The sequence below is a fragment of the Oryza glaberrima genome, chromosome 12 (genome assembly GCF_000147395.1).
Source record: "Oryza glaberrima chromosome 12, OglaRS2, whole genome shotgun sequence".
Lineage (NCBI taxonomy): Eukaryota > Viridiplantae > Streptophyta > Magnoliopsida > Poales > Poaceae > Oryza > Oryza glaberrima.
This window is the reverse complement of record NC_068337.1, coordinates 8,202,716-8,218,572: the sequence shown is the minus strand read 5'-3', so window position 1 is coordinate 8,218,572 and position 15,857 is coordinate 8,202,716. Positions and strand designations below refer to the sequence as shown.

The 15,857-nt window shown below is 38.4% G+C and overlaps 1 long non-coding RNA gene and 1 pseudogene across 1 annotated transcript; one reads left to right on the top strand and one right to left on the bottom strand.

The window, feature by feature from the left end:
* Window positions 1-3,773: 3,773 nt before the first annotated feature.
* On the top strand, window positions 3,774-5,095 carry LOC127758066 (uncharacterized). The gene is made up of 3 exons (XR_008013579.1): window positions 3,774-3,898; window positions 4,024-4,120; window positions 4,730-5,095. It is a non-coding gene; the product is annotated as an uncharacterized LOC127758066 (long non-coding RNA).
* A 7,920-nt stretch (window positions 5,096-13,015) lies between these two features.
* On the bottom strand, window positions 13,016-14,809 carry LOC127756248 (uncharacterized; annotated as a pseudogene).
* Between the last annotated feature and the right edge of the window lie 1,048 nt (window positions 14,810-15,857).

The following is a 15,857-nucleotide window of genomic DNA, read 5'->3' as shown; positions in this document are numbered from 1 at the left end:
CACAAAACCTGCAAATACTAAGGCGGTGTTTGGATAGAGACTTAACTTTAAATATAGACTACTTACAAAACTAATTACATAAATAAAAACTAATTTACGAGACAATTTTTTTAAGCCTAATTAATTCATAATTAAAGAATGTTTATTGTAGCATCACATAGGCTAATCATGGATTAATTAGGCTCAATAGATTCGTCTCGTAAATTAGTCCAAAATTATAGATGGGTTTTATTAATAATCTACATTTAATATTTATAATTAGTATCCAAACATCCGATGTGATAGGGATTTAAAAGTTAACTTTAGTCCTATCTAAACAAGGTATAAATTTAGAAGGATAGTGAGATTGCTTGCTTGCATCCCTATATATAATGCCAACATGGAGCACAAGGCTAATTTCTATGCTCAATAGTCAAACAAAATATCCATCCAAGTTAATTGAGGCACAGCAAACAAGAAATAAGACAAAGAGAAACCAACTTACCAACACCGGGACGCCACCGGTTCTAATTAGCCGATATCACCAAATTAAGGATTGGTTAGCACAAGATTTAGTCGATTCTTTTAAAACATCTATCTTCTATCTATTATCTATTATATACTAAAAGTCCATTAAGCTTCCTATAAACGCCCTCAAACCGTCATGTAGCTTCCTACAAACGCTGTTAGGTTGACACGTGACATTCTATAATCTCACTATCAATTTTCTTTTAAATCGGTGAACCCGTTAATTTTAACCATTAGATCTCCATCTTAAAAAATAAATCTGGTGTCCCCATTTAAAAAAAATTTGCCGTGTTTGCTCCAACTAAAAAAAATCAGGCAGGGTATTTACGTTCTATTCTTTTTTCCGGTGGCGTAAATACGTTACTACGTATTATTTGTTTTTCTCCCTTTCTTGGCAAACACAAACAGTACTACTACGCATATCGTACGTACACGTACGGGAGTTTAGGAGGAAGTGTTAATCGATATAAAAACACATGTTATCGATTTAAGTGAAAATCTATGATTAGATTTTTTTCTCATAATTTTTAATGTTTCTTTTAGTTTAGAGATATGAGACCTAAGAGCGTTTAGACGAGTGCCGTGTTTAGAGATATGCTTAAGAGCATTTATAGCAAATTTAATGAACTTATTATATACACTAAAAGTTTGAAGACCGAATCTTTTTCTAATATATTTTTTTTAAATTTGAAACCCATTCTAAACAGCAATGTTCAAATATTTTAGGAGTGTACTTATATAATGAAAATAACTAAAATTTTAAATAATATAGTAGATAATTTGACTTTTCGGTATTATGTTGGAAAAAAATCTAACATAATTTCAGTTCGAAGTATACAACCGTAAACTACAACTTGGGATTGATAAAAGTCTCATTTTCTAATATATTTTCTGATTGAGAAAAGCATTTAACGCTAAACTGTAGTTTCATATTGCAATACTACATACTTACAACTAAATCAATAATTCAACATAGTCACCTCATTCAATCAGATGATATAGTTGTATTAGCCATATTTTTAATAAAAAATATCTTCGAATTAATATATCCTAAAATCCATAAAAACATGTATAGTAGAAAAATTGTTACTCAGAGTTAGAAAATAAAAAAAAATATATGCTAAATATTAAAAAAAAGAAACGCATTATGTACAAATGATGTTTAGTTCCATATAGATTTTTTTCTTATAAAACCAAAACTGCATGGTTTTAAGTAATTTTAGTTTATGGTTGCTAGCATTCAAAGGAACACCACACAAATTATTGAAAAATTAAACATGTTTACAATAGAGTAATCATAAACATTTCTAATCATCTCTATTCCCGAAAAAAATAAACTGTTAGGGTTATGGATACAACATACCTAATAGTAGTTGACTAAATCTCGGCAGGACCCACCACATACCATGTCTTATACGGAAACAACCTTCAGATATAGGAGGAGTTCCTCATAAGGAAGGATAAATAGAGTTCTACATGAAACGACAAGGACTACTCAGATTGTATCCATATTGGTTTCCCTAGTTCTATTTGGACAAGAAGACACCTATGGGTATAAATACAAGGCCCCCTAGGAGGAGAGGGGATGTGGAACAATAGATCAAGACACAAGATCAACATACAAGCCAACATACGCCAAGACAAGCCACTGGATATCGATATGAGAGATATGCCTGGACCGACCCTATCCGGTACCTACGGAGGTCGGCTGTAGGGATCTAGCGCTGTCTCTGATCTCGCCGGGCACGAAATCGAGGAGGAAGACTACCCTGTTGTCGACTACGGGATGGTTTCATGGCCGCCATGTCGACAACAGTTAGATAGGCTACCCAAAATATTGTACTGGTATGATTATGGTGAATAAGAAGCAACGACGGGCTTTGGCCAACAGGATGTAGAGCTATTACCTGTAAGATAAGGGGCTCGAACCTATATAAAAAACCATGTCTCCATCTCTTTTACCTCAATCTCGCATATACCCTGATGCCGATGATCCCCATGCCATCTAAATACCGTAGTCGTGATATCAAACGTCGACATAAACATTCCTAATAAAATTTCTAACAAATTTAAATAAGATGACCGTGCATATGCGCGGGCTACCTTACTAATTATATATACTAAAAGTCCATAAAACATCCTATAAACACTCTTAAACTGCCACGTGGCATCCTACAAACGCTCTTAAATCACCATGTGGCACTCTAATAATTTAGAAACACCGGTCCCACCCACCTCCTGCCCCTTACGCATACCCGCCTCCACAAACTAACGAAATCCTAGATGCGCTCATGATCTCCTATTTTCATGCTACAGAATCCAATTCGGATGTAAACTGTAAGAGCATCACCAACAGATTATCTATAATTTTCTCCTAAAAATTTATTTTTGGGTTTTCTAAACTAAAAATAGGAAGTGAAAAAACTCCTCCCTCCAACAGATAGCCTAAATTCAATCCCCATCTAACAGATAGTCTAAATTCAATCCCCAAAACCATCTAACAGATAGCCTAAATTCAATCCTCAAAACATAAAAGTGGACCCTTCTATTAAACTACCAAGAGAAAATTCCGTTTTTTTTTCTTTCACGCGCAGAAAGATCGCTATCTCCCACGCGCGGGAACCAAGGAGAGAGGCGGGATTACGTGATTGGGAGCGACTTTCGCGTCTGCATATAAACGGAGCGAGGAACCGAGGGAAGGGAACTCCAAAACTCAGGTAGGAGAGTAGGGGATCTGTTGGAGCTAATTTTTGGACTAAAATCCCTCAAAATTAGTTTTGGGAATCATATAGGTAGACTGTTGGTGATGCTCTAATAATGCTACCGATTCCATATGTGCTTCTTTTACAAGGAAATAAAACAATCCTTATTATTGTTGTCTTTGGCGAGATCACTGCCAGCGTAAACAGGAATGCCTTCGGACTCTTGGACAGAGATTATCATCGATCAAGCACTTGCTACTCATTAGAGTGTCTGCACGCCCATTACTATATCTGCTTTACCATTGACACAGGTGTATGGCGATGCTTCCTCATTAGGATTGTAATGCCACAGGGAATATTAGCACAAACACGCAAAAGTTTAATTTTTTAAACCGCTATTCGAATAAGCGATCAGGAGCCATGGATGTGTAGAGCTCGCAGAGTAGTACAAAATTAATCGGAGTCCGAACGAAGTCCCGAGGATTGAATAGATGTGGACCGTTAGATCTTTTTTTAGTTTATTTATATAACCATCCAAAAAGAAAAAAAACGAACAAAAAAAAAAGAAAAAAACAGGAGCATCGCTCCTGCAGCCCTAGCCGCCGCACTTCCTGTGTCTCCGCCGACGCCGCCGCTGCCGCCGGTTCAGCCGTCGTCATCCTTCGCGATCCCATCTGCTCATCTCCTTGGTGAGCTGCTGCTGTTCTTCCTTGCTGCTCCTGTTTTCCCAAGTGCTGCCGCCAATTGGATCTGTTCTGTTGTTGGTGCCGCTGCCTGTGCATGCTAACGTTTCCTGCTGCTGCTCCTGCTATAGCGTGGCTTGCTGCTTGTTGCTGTTGCATCGATCAGAGACGAGAAGGCTCCAGACAGCAGAGAAAGCAGTTGAACAGGAGTAACAAGGGAAGGAAAAGGTAGAACAACTTTGGGGAATTTCAGCGATTTCACGAATTAGTGAAATTTGTTACAAAGTAGTGTTTCTCCTCTGCAATTGGAACTTTCTTTTAGTCTCTAGATGTAGAAGATTTGAATAGGAATTAATTCGTTGGCAGTTTGTGCAATTTCTGAGATTATTGATTATGGGCTGGAAACCGTATTTTCAAAACTGACATTAAACCTTCAAGATTAAGGTTAGTTGTCCTAAATAAAGTTTGTACTCATCGTCGATATCTTTCTAATGCCGCTGGTTTTGCTCGATTCCGATAAACAGTTTAGAAGAAGCAACAGAAACAATACTGCTGCGGGTCCAGAAATCAAGACAATAAATTTGTTTTCCATAATCTAGGATTTTCAGAGGCATAATCTGATTTTTCACTCAACATGAAAGTTGTAGACAATTTTGTCTAGATATCCGAAGTTATATTATTTGCTATATTCCGTTAGACAGTTTGCGAGTTATGTATAAAACAGTAAGGGAACTGCTATAGGTTATTTTATATGTTCTAGGTTATCGATTTTTGTAAATATCCCTTGTAACTATCGTTAGCTCTATATAGTGGTTTATGCGTAGTCTTGTTCCACAGGTGTGAAGGGTTCCAACGTTGGAGGAGTTGAGTCGGAGTATCGAAGGAGTTAAGACAAGTACAAGACGGACTTATGTGATGGACACACTGAGTTGTTTTGTTTGGTTTTACTTGCATAATTATTATTCAATTGCTTGATATTACTGATCGTATGGCTATGATGTTATGCTATTTATTCGTGTTTCAATCCATATTCAAATCCATGACGTTATTCATGTTTCATTATTCCGGATGTTCTGTTTACATTATTCAAGAACCATGCGTAGTCATGGGATTGCAATTTGGATCTTTATTCATGATCCTTGAGAAGCGCTGATCACGCTTGCTCGGCTTACCGGTAATGCTAAGAGGATATTCATACCTGCCCGGGAGGGAACTATCTTTTTACTTCTTTGTTTTAGAATACAGTAAATCCAACTTTTCATATGGGTTTATTGTTGAATTAAACTTGTGTATGTTTTACTAGTTTAATATTGTACTTGCTGAGTAATCTTTACTCCTAATGACATTGATCGGCATGGGGCGGGAGTAGCACCCTTGGTCTTACCTTATTATTGCACACTTTAAATTTAGTTTTAGACTGTGATTCTGCTTAGCATAAGTTTTGCATAGGACTTGTAAAGGTCATTTAAGTTCTGGTCCTTGTTTTCACAAGGAATTTATGAAGCTAGGATAGTTTTGGATGGTGTGGTTTATGTCGTTTTTGAGTTATCTTTTATTTGCCTGTCGTGGATGTCCGTATTATAGGGGAGATTTGCCGAAATTTCTAAAAATCTTGTGAGTTAGTGATTTTTTTTGTGTGTTTTTTGTGTGGCACTCTAGCTACGCGGTTACCTGGGGTGTTACAAGGATATCTGCACATATAGAGCAAGCTTCATGGTCGCATTGTTTTTTGTTAGAAAAAATAATCAACATTAGTTTCTATTCTTTTAAGTTCTTTCTAATCTGATATCATTGGGTCATGTTAATTTGATGGGTTGAGAATACACAAATCTAAAGGTTCACTTAGACCCAGGAAGATCGATATGTGATCGTTGCATCTGCAGTACCGTAGGTATTTGTTATTTCCTTGCAACTAAGAAGATCTATGTGGTCTCATCCACAACTCAAAATGTTTAAACCAAGGAATTTCTGTAGCAAGGCATCGGACGGACTTTGCATAATTAAAAAAAGAGAGAGAGAAACTTCAACCTAGCTTTTGATTTAGCAGTGTAAGAGTGGCTTATGAATATTAAGAAAAGCAAAGGAAAAAGACACATGTTTATTTAGGATAAGACTTTTTAGCTTATAAGTCCAAAACGTACTTAGGTATGTTTGTACTTATTAATTTAAATTTTCTTAATCAATTAAGGTAATTACAAAATTGAGACAAAGTATGGATCACGATGCTTATTAATTGCTACTTTTGAACCTTTTAAATTAATGAAATATAAAATACCAGTTCATGACATAAATAAAATACAATTAGAGCAACCGAAGACAATTAGGACAGGACATATGTATTTTTTTTTCTCAGTTACGAGTAAAATATTATTATTACTTCCTTAGATTTACATTCAAAAAATTATGTATTACTTCCAACAAAATTTAACTAACATGTATTTTACATATAGCTAGTATTTTTAATATTAATAATTGTAGCACACGCAATGCACGGGTTGAAAACTAACACATTCTACAGACGCTTCTAAGGCATCATGTAGTGATGCTATAAATACTCACAGGCCACCACGTGACACTCTATAATAAATTTATAAAAAAAATTTGTAATGCCAAAATTTTGGCAGGATTTCTTTTGTATTTACTAAAGTTTGACAAAAGACTAAATGGACACACATATTTGGCACCTCTACCAAAAATGTTATAGTTTGAAATAACGTCAATCTGAACAAGCCCATAATCTCTTCCTCCCAATCTACGGGTATACAATGGAAAATATGTACATCTTCATCAAAAAAGCCAAAATTACACAAGTAAGCTACTGGGAAAAAATACAGCTTATTACTGTTCACCAAAAAAAAAAAAGGAAAAACATATTGATGATAAAAAGATAAATAAGTTACGTACGTAAGTACTACAATGAAAAAATCGACGATCTTAAGGATTTTCTATAATTTTGAGATAAATATACTAAGAAACGCACAATTCAACTATAGGATCTTGTCCATTTTTTTTAATTATACATCTAATTTATATTGTGTTGCATTCCTTCCATTGAATGCATTACAAACGACTTATAATAGTTATATTGTAATGCTAAATATATGACAACATATGTAGCCAACATATAATAATTCATGACATGATATTTTTTTCAAATAATTGTATAACATATTTTGTGATGTCAAATATCACCTGACAAATATACAATACTACTTTAAATCTACTTGTCTAAAAATCACAACAATAGAATTTAGTTGTGTTTTTTCAAGTAAATTTGATTTAACTTTAATTTGTGTGGGATTAAAATTCTCTACTTTTTCAAAACTATTTGGTATTTCCAGCCAATGATCCTGCTATAATATTACCCCTTAATATATCACGAGAATATTGGTCAATGGGTATGTTTTTTCTCTGCCATATAGTTTTGGCAACAAATTAACTACTCATGATATACTTTTCTTAGATTGAGGATGTTAGGCATAATTGTGGATGTATGTCATGTACCTCACTAATGTGATTATAAGTGCACTTGAACAAATTAGTTATTGTAAACAAGTTTGGGACAGAAAATACACACTAGATTTTTCACATAATTATGAACTATGGGTGTTGAAAAAACAAACGAAGCGCTAAACTATAGATGTTAGTCAAAATATAAATAATTATATTGTGCTTTGGAGATTATTATAGTGGTGTGTCTCTTTAATTGTATTTTTTAAAATTTTTATGTACTGTCCAATAAATAATTAAAAAGACAATATTATATCCATACAATAGAAATTCGAGTAGTAACAATTATCACCATATACAAATTGTATGTGCACTATTCCATAAACCTACTCAAAACTTTTTTCAAAAAAAAAGTATTTTCACCATCTCCATCTTCTCTGTCATTCCTAGAAGGGTTGGATAAAAGAGCTTGCTATCCTACCGTAAGTATAGAAAGGGCATATATATGGCCAAGTTGAGGCCACAAGCCCAAATGGATGCAACTGTTGGTAATAATACTCAACTTACTGCTTACCAATGCAATCCTCTGTGAGGGTGCCAAGAGTGAACTAAGTGTTAGTTATACTTCACGTTGGTCTTGAGGGGCAAAACTATATTGATGCAGGACACATGTTTCTAAGGCAGCAGAAAAAAGTAAGCTTTGGCGGCTATGGTCAACTTCACCCGTTAGAGAAGCATTTATATCTAATTTAACAGTGTTATCCCATTAACTGGTAGTAGTATTTTTGGAATATTTATACATGAATTTGGAAATAAGTGAGACATGAATAGATAGGTAAATAGTGGATATTTTAGTGTATTAATGATGTATTAGGTTTAATCAGGATAAAGCGATATTTATTTGAATCCGAGATCATTGTTACCATTTAGTATATTAAAGTTTACGGTATATTTCACCTCATAAAAGTTCCTTCATCAAATGCAATCTACAGTCTCTTATAAGGTGAGATATGAATTTTCTAATATTGTTTCCATAAAACAATAAATAAGACCCCCGCACATCTACGCGGGCTTTCTTCCTAGTTAATCATTAATAATTTCTTATTGCACAATACTAGGGGTAATTGGATCCATGCCACTGCAAATTTACCTATTCATAGAAATGCTATTACAATTTGTTTATTTGTAACTGTGCCACTGGAATATTATAAAATTAGAACCGTGCCACTGCCATCACGTTTTTCATCCATTCTCTTTCTTTTCCGCCTTCTTCCTTCTTTCTCCCGCATCCCTGCGAACGCCGGCGGCAAGCCACCAGAGAGATGGTTTAAGGATTGCCCAGCCCTTGTTTCTCCTGTCTTCTTCCTTCTTTCTTCCACAGCGAGCGCGTCTGCAACGACGACGGCAGCGGCGGCGGAGTCCGTGGCGGCGTGGGGACGGAGTTCAGGCGCGCATGCTATACGACGAACATCTACAAGTTCAGCCACGGCGCAGGGGGGGGGGGGACGCAGGACCGGGGCGGCGGGTCCTTCTCCGCCACCGTGGGGCGCTACGTGGAGATGTTGCTCTACGTGGCGCCCGACGACCGTTGCGCGCTCAGTGCGGCCCTCGCCTCTTTCCGCGGCGAGCTGGTTGCTCGCGATGACTACTTCCAGCTCCTGCGAGAGCTCAGCGACACGGACAAGCCTGCGTTTGAGGTGTTCCACGCCGCGCTGCTGCATGTTGGCAATGCCGTGGTCGACAAAGCCAAGCTCTCACTGGTAGAGAAACCATCTTTGGTCGCTTGCCCAAAATCCACAGTAATCCCGGTTTGAATAAAAACATTCAAACCAGGACTAAAAATGATCTTTAGTCCCGGTTGAAAAAGCTGACGTCACTTTTTGATCTTTAGTCCCGGTTCGAAAGAAGATAGGCTGTGTCAGACCCCTCTATGATCTTTAGTCCCGGTTGGTATTCCTGGTTGCTTGTAACAACCGAGACAAAAGAAAAACGAAAAAAAAATCGCACCATGCCTCCTCGAGAGGACCAACAGCCTTATCCTCTCATACAGTCATCTCTCCTCCTCTCCCTTATCTTCTCCAATCTTCTCCTCCCTTCTCATCTTCTCATCTCCTTCTTCTCTTCTTCCCCCTTCCTCCCCTTTCCCTCTCCTCCCCCTCCCCTGCGGCTGTGGCACATCCCTCCCCGACGCAGGCGCGGCCGCGCGCGGCGAGCGGCGGATGCAGCTGCAGCGGCGCAGGCGGCGGCTGGTGGCAGAATTGACGCGGCGGCGGGTGGCAGAAGCGACGCGGCGGCGGCTGGGCTGTGGCCTGGCGGAGGGCGGCGGCGGGCGGCAGCCGCACGCGGCGAGCGTCGGATGCAGCCGCGGCGGCGCAGGCGGCGGATGCAGCCGCGGCGGCGGCTGGGCGGCGGCCCGGCGGCGGGCGGCGGCGGGCGGCGGATGCAGCCGCGGCGGTGGCTGGGCTGCGGCCCGGCGGAGGGCGGCGGCGCGTACGGCAGAAGCGGCTGCGGCGGCGGCCGTGCGGCCTGGCGGAGGGCGGCGACCAGGTGACAGCGGTGAAGCGACCAGTGGATTTGTTTTTTATCCATGGAGTTGTGATGAATTTGCTTTTGAGAATTTGTGATGTATTTGATCTGTGCGATGTAAATATGTTGTGATGTTTCTTTTTAAAATTTGTGATGTATTTGTTTTGACTATCTGTGATGTATTTGGATATGGTGGATTTGTAGATGATCGATTTGGGATTTGGAGATGATCTTTTGTTCATTGATTTTGGGGATGATTTGGGGATTTTGGAGATGATCTTTTGTTATGTGATTTTGGGGATGATTTGGGGATATGGTGAAATCAATATTCAAAGTAAAAAACAATAAAAGAAAAAAGAAAATACTAACCGGATCTGGTTTCATTTTTAGTCCCAGTTGGTAACACCAACCGGGGTTAAAAATGGCTCCATCTTCAGTCCCGGTTGGTAAAGATCAATTTTTAGTCCTGGGTATTTGAACCGGAACTAAAGATAACAATCTTTAGTCCCGGAGTCCCGGATTCGTATTCCCGGTTGGAAAACCGGGACTACAAGGGTGTTGCAAACCGGGAGTAAAAAACATTTCTCCACCAGTGTCTTGATTGCTTCCATTGGCGCGCTCGGCAAGATGGGAAGACCAGACCTGGGAAGGAGACCATGGTGAGCTCAGTTAGTACCGGGAGCGCCACGACACTACAACAAAAACCTAATGTAGAGGCTCTTTTGTAGAGACAATTTTTAAATTGCTTCTAAATTTGAAGCTATATAGTCTAGAGACACTTTTTAGAGACACTTCCAAAATCGCCTATAATATTTTTTACTCTAGAGACAGTTTTAGTATACTTTGTTAAATTTATTTTGTAGAGACATCTTTTCGGTACTTTAAAATTTGCCTCATATGTAAAAGCATTTTCTTAAGGTATTTAAAACGATGTAAAGGCATTTTTCCGAATATTAATATATATTAAGTAACTAGACTAGATATAAGTAACACGAATCACTTTTTTACATGTAATTATATGAGGTTGAGATAGTTAGGACATGGAACATAAAAATGATAAGCTCAAGAGGTCATGAGTTTAAGGATTGGTAAGAGATAATATTTTTCTTTTTTTCATATTAATTTGCTATAGTTGCGGCACAATTTAATGCCTCTACAAAGTGCCTCTATTTGTATAGAGACATTTTATAAAATGACTCTTAGTTTGTAGAGACGATTCACCAAAAGGCACTTATGAGATACTCTTCAAAATGTCTCTATAACACTCTAAAGGCATTTTAAAAATGTCTCTGTAGTATTAGGAAAATATCTTTACAAGACATATTTGTTGTAGCGAAGTCAAGCACGTGGCCGCCGCTGAGCCCCAGTCCCTAGATCCGCAGCACTCGCCACGCCATCTGCACACCAGCGTGGAAAGAAGGAAGAAACGGAAAATAAAGGAGATGGACGGAAAACATGACGCAGTGATAAGGTTCTAATTTTGTAAAATTCCATTGGCACTGCTACGAATAGATAAATTATAATGGCATTTTCTTAAAATAGGAAAATTTGTAATAGCACGGATCTAATTAACCCTAAAAATTAAAATGTACGCATGCATGGCACTCAAAGAATACTATTAGTACAACAATAACTTCGAAGATTCTCGCTACGGCTGGTTGGTTAACCCTAACTACCCACCAGGTTCAGCTTGATTCGGATAGGCTCCAAGTCCTCATCCATTTATATAACGTCTAGAATTTTACTGTTTACTCATTCCATTCCCATTTACTTATCATTATTGACCGGGGTTAGTTCAACTTCAACCATTCAAAACTTTCATCCATTGTTGTTCTGAAGTTATACACAATTACATTTCCTTTGTTGTGATGAAGTGATACACAGTTAGCAGCAACATATTTTGGTGATATGTTATAGTAACAAATATTTAGTAATTTGCTACATAAATAAGTGTGGTCAACATTTAAATACGAAAAGACCCTTGCGTGTAACACCCGATATAGCAGACTGTTTGTAGTGGTGTAGTAGAGACTAGAGGCTTACGGTTTTAGGGCTGGTTTGGTTTGAGCCCTAAAGAGCCTTACCAAATTTTGTTCAGAGGCACATTTTGATATGGCCATTGTTTGGAAAGGTAAAATTATGTTTGGTTAGCAGCCAAAATTAACCGTACCTAGCCAAATTTTTGCTAAACCAAGTTCCGTTTTGTGCCTTTAGTTGGCTTGTCACCCTCCAGAAAGATATGCAACCATCAGATCGCTGCTGGTTCTAGATTTCTAAGGGGCGATCCATCACCCCTGGCGATCAATTTCGATCCCCTCTCCCTCCACCTGGTTTCCTTTTTTGGCACGGCATTACTTTTCTATTTTAGTAAATTTATACACCTAAAATTTCTACACCTCAAGTTTACACATCTAAAGTTTAGAGACCCAAAATTTATAAGTCAAAAGTTTATATATCCGATTCAAATTTGAATTTGAATTCAAATATTTGTTATATATAGTATTTCTATACATATAAAGTTTATACACCTAAAGTTTATAAAAAAGTTTACAACCCGTTTCAAATTTGAATTTAAATTAAAATATTAGTTTATAGACCCAAAGTTTATAAGTCAAAAGTTTGCATACCCGTTTCAAATTTGAATTTAAATTCAAATATTAGTTTATAGACCCAAAGTTTATAAGTAAAAAGTTTACATCCCGTTTCAAATTTGAATTTGAATTCAAATATTTATGGTGTAGTAGGAAGAGAAGAAGGGGAGGAGCAAGAGGGAAAGGAGGGAACGTGGTATAGGGGAGGGGCAGGCGGGTGATCGCTGGGATTACCCCTGCTGGTTAGCCACTACTAGCTAGCCGGACGACCAACGGGTTGCCTCCGTATCATGAAGCAGTCGATCCGTCGTCGATTTGCTGCCACCTTCAGGCCACCGGCTCGCTACCTTGTCCTTGTTCTGACAGGCACTCCGAGCAAGCCCAAGTAAGCTGATTAATTATCTTCCCCTCACCGATGGATCCAGATCCTGATGTTTCTTTATTTTGTATAGTTAAATTTTAATGAGTGAAAGCCTGAAGTGTTTACTAGTCCTTGCTGCATGCCATGTTGTGGTCCAGGTGTATACGTGCAGTACTGCTAGCTCTTGTTCATGGTAGTTATATATTGCCTTCCGTTGATGATACTGCTGGCTAATTCCTGAAAATAATGCATGTGTAAATGGCAGCTAAATGTTTTCATCAGCTGTGATGATTTCTTTGGCATCATTCCTTGGTTCGCTCTTAAGCTGGACATGTATCAATGTAGAAGCAACTAAGCTGGACATGCATGTTTACAAAAAAATACTATATGACCTAAATTAGACTTCAATGCTCCATAAGTAGTGGAACAATAACACATCATACATTAATTACAGCATTTTGGTTTGCACCCTAACCAAAATGTCACCACTCGGCAAATGATTCATAGAGTGACAAGCCACCATTGGTAGCACATTGGCGCTCGAAGTAATCTATAACCCAAGCCTGGAAACTTCCGTCAGTTGCAACTCGTAGATAAGAACTAAAGCATTCTCGTTCTTGCTTGGTGAGAAAGATTGCAAGTTCAATTTTGTCACTTGCTGGGGATGGTGAGGTCTTCTAAGCGCTTCCAAACACTTGCATTTAGATCTCCTGCTGAGTGTACTTCAACAAATGCAACAGACTGTAGCAGATGCAAGAGAGTTAGCAAGCCTAAGGATACTAGCTATCAGCTCATCGTCTTCTGCTTTGTGGCGGGTCGTTTTATGCTTCAGAATCTTCTTGGTAGGTGATTTCACAGACATACACTTCTGCCCTGAAGAAGTAGCATTAGTTGTTGGACTATATAGCGAGGTATTTTGTCAGAATCATTGCCACCATCTGAAATGCATATTCTACCAACTCCTTGATGCTACCACTGCCATCACTATCACTACTAGTACTAGCAATAAACAGGTCCATTGCAAGGGAGCCATCAGCTTTTTAACAGCCCACAAACAATTCTTCAAAGAGATGGAAGAATTTGATAGGCTTAGTCAAGTAGTTGTATTTAGTTGTCTCATTAGAAGCATGGTTAGAAATAAGTAAACAAACTTAACATATGCTTGTATGAATTATAACTCAAACTAGTGTGCTATCATAGAATAACTTACACTAAGTTTGTTTGCTTCCTTCTCTGATGGGTCAATGTTATATTTGCATGACGTTGCATCAAAACTATAGCCACATTTCCGTAAGCTAGGCTGCACAGATCCAACTCCATTTTTTCTTGCATAGTCGTCTGAAATGCCGATAGACTTGGCTTCTGTTGGCTCTAAGTCCAAGCTTGTCATTCAAAGCAGTAGCACAGTGCTGATGGTGTTGTTTCCTCCACTTAAAGGTGGTAAGGTTTTTCCTTGTGGAGCGATATATACCACTCAAGCATGAACTACATCACTCCAATGATATACTTTTCACGAGAGCCACCTTACTAGCTATTATCTTCAGTACGCTTTCCCAAACTGCATAGATCATAGGAAAACTGTAAGTAAAACACTTCATATCAACAATGGTAGTTAGTTAATACAAATAATACAAAGATTGTAAGCAATATAAATGTGCAAAAGGCGATAATGTCCAATAAAGTAGTACTAACACGCCATATGGTCCTCACAACTATTAGAAAACATATTGGTATTCAATAGTCCATAATATTGATAACTCATTCTCTGGTCATAACATGGTGAACTTATGTGTTGTATCTATCATTCCACATTTGATTGGCAATATCATCACGCTTGGCTGCCCACTCACATACATCAGCCCCTTTGTCAGTTATACAGTTGCTACTCATTGGTAAGCGAGCATACCACGTATACTCATCAGAGACAAATTCATCATGTCCATAATCTATTATCCAATTATGAAGGGCACAACAAGCGATAACCACCATTGCCTGGCCTTTCAAGGGTTTGAATGGCTTGTTCATTAGAATCTTGAATCAGATCTTAGGAGCTCCAAAAGCTCGTTCGATTGTAGTTCGAAATGAAGAATAGATCTTTAGGGCATTTTGGACCTTGAGGGCCACAAAAATCTTTTAAGTGATAGCAAACAGGACGATATGGCGCCAATATACCCCACCTAGCAGCAAATCACAGTCCCTTGCCGATCAGACAAGGGATTTCTCCACCTTCCATTTGGAGGCTTGCGGGGGACTATGAGAGTGACGGAGAGAAATCTCCGAGTGAGCGAACGGTGGCTCAACTAGCTGCCACTATTGCTCAGATTCAAGCTGAGAATAAGAAGCTAAAGAATACCGTGGCGGAGGGCCAGTTCGAGCTCGCTGAGCTTAGAACCAACCTAGCGTCCTTCCGTCGTAGTCCTTGTACCAAGCTTTACTGCTTGTACAAGGCTGTTGGGAAGGAGGATCTTTACCACGCCTCTAGTTCTTAAACCTGCCCATGTATCCCTAGAGGGTTGATAGGCGCGTAGGATTAAGTTTATTTTCTCTTGTTCTTTTTATTTATTTATTTTATCATGTAATTGCGCCTATCAGTAAAGCAATGAATAAAATATTTGTGCTTACCGGGTTTCACCGGGTTAGTCCTTTGCTTTCACAATTTCTTTTGTCTTTGTGTCTTTGGAAGTACCCTAGTTAAAAAAACAAGTGTAGGGGTGATCTTGTGCTCACACGATGCATTCACAAACAAGGTCGCCCATATCCATGTTTATCGTGGCGCTCGCACATTGCACACAAATACACATGCGTGTCGATTCACACATTTCTCCCTTGCCATTTTAATTACTTGAGTTGGATTAATTTTTCCCTATCTATAATTAACTCAAGAATTAAAATGAGTAGTAACATAATCAACTAGAGTTTCTGACTTGCATGTTAAAATAACCTACATACTTTTTATTCCTTGCACACACATGTTGTTTGTAAATCATATTCATAGGACCACATGTTGTCTAAGTTATTGATTAATGAGTGATAGACC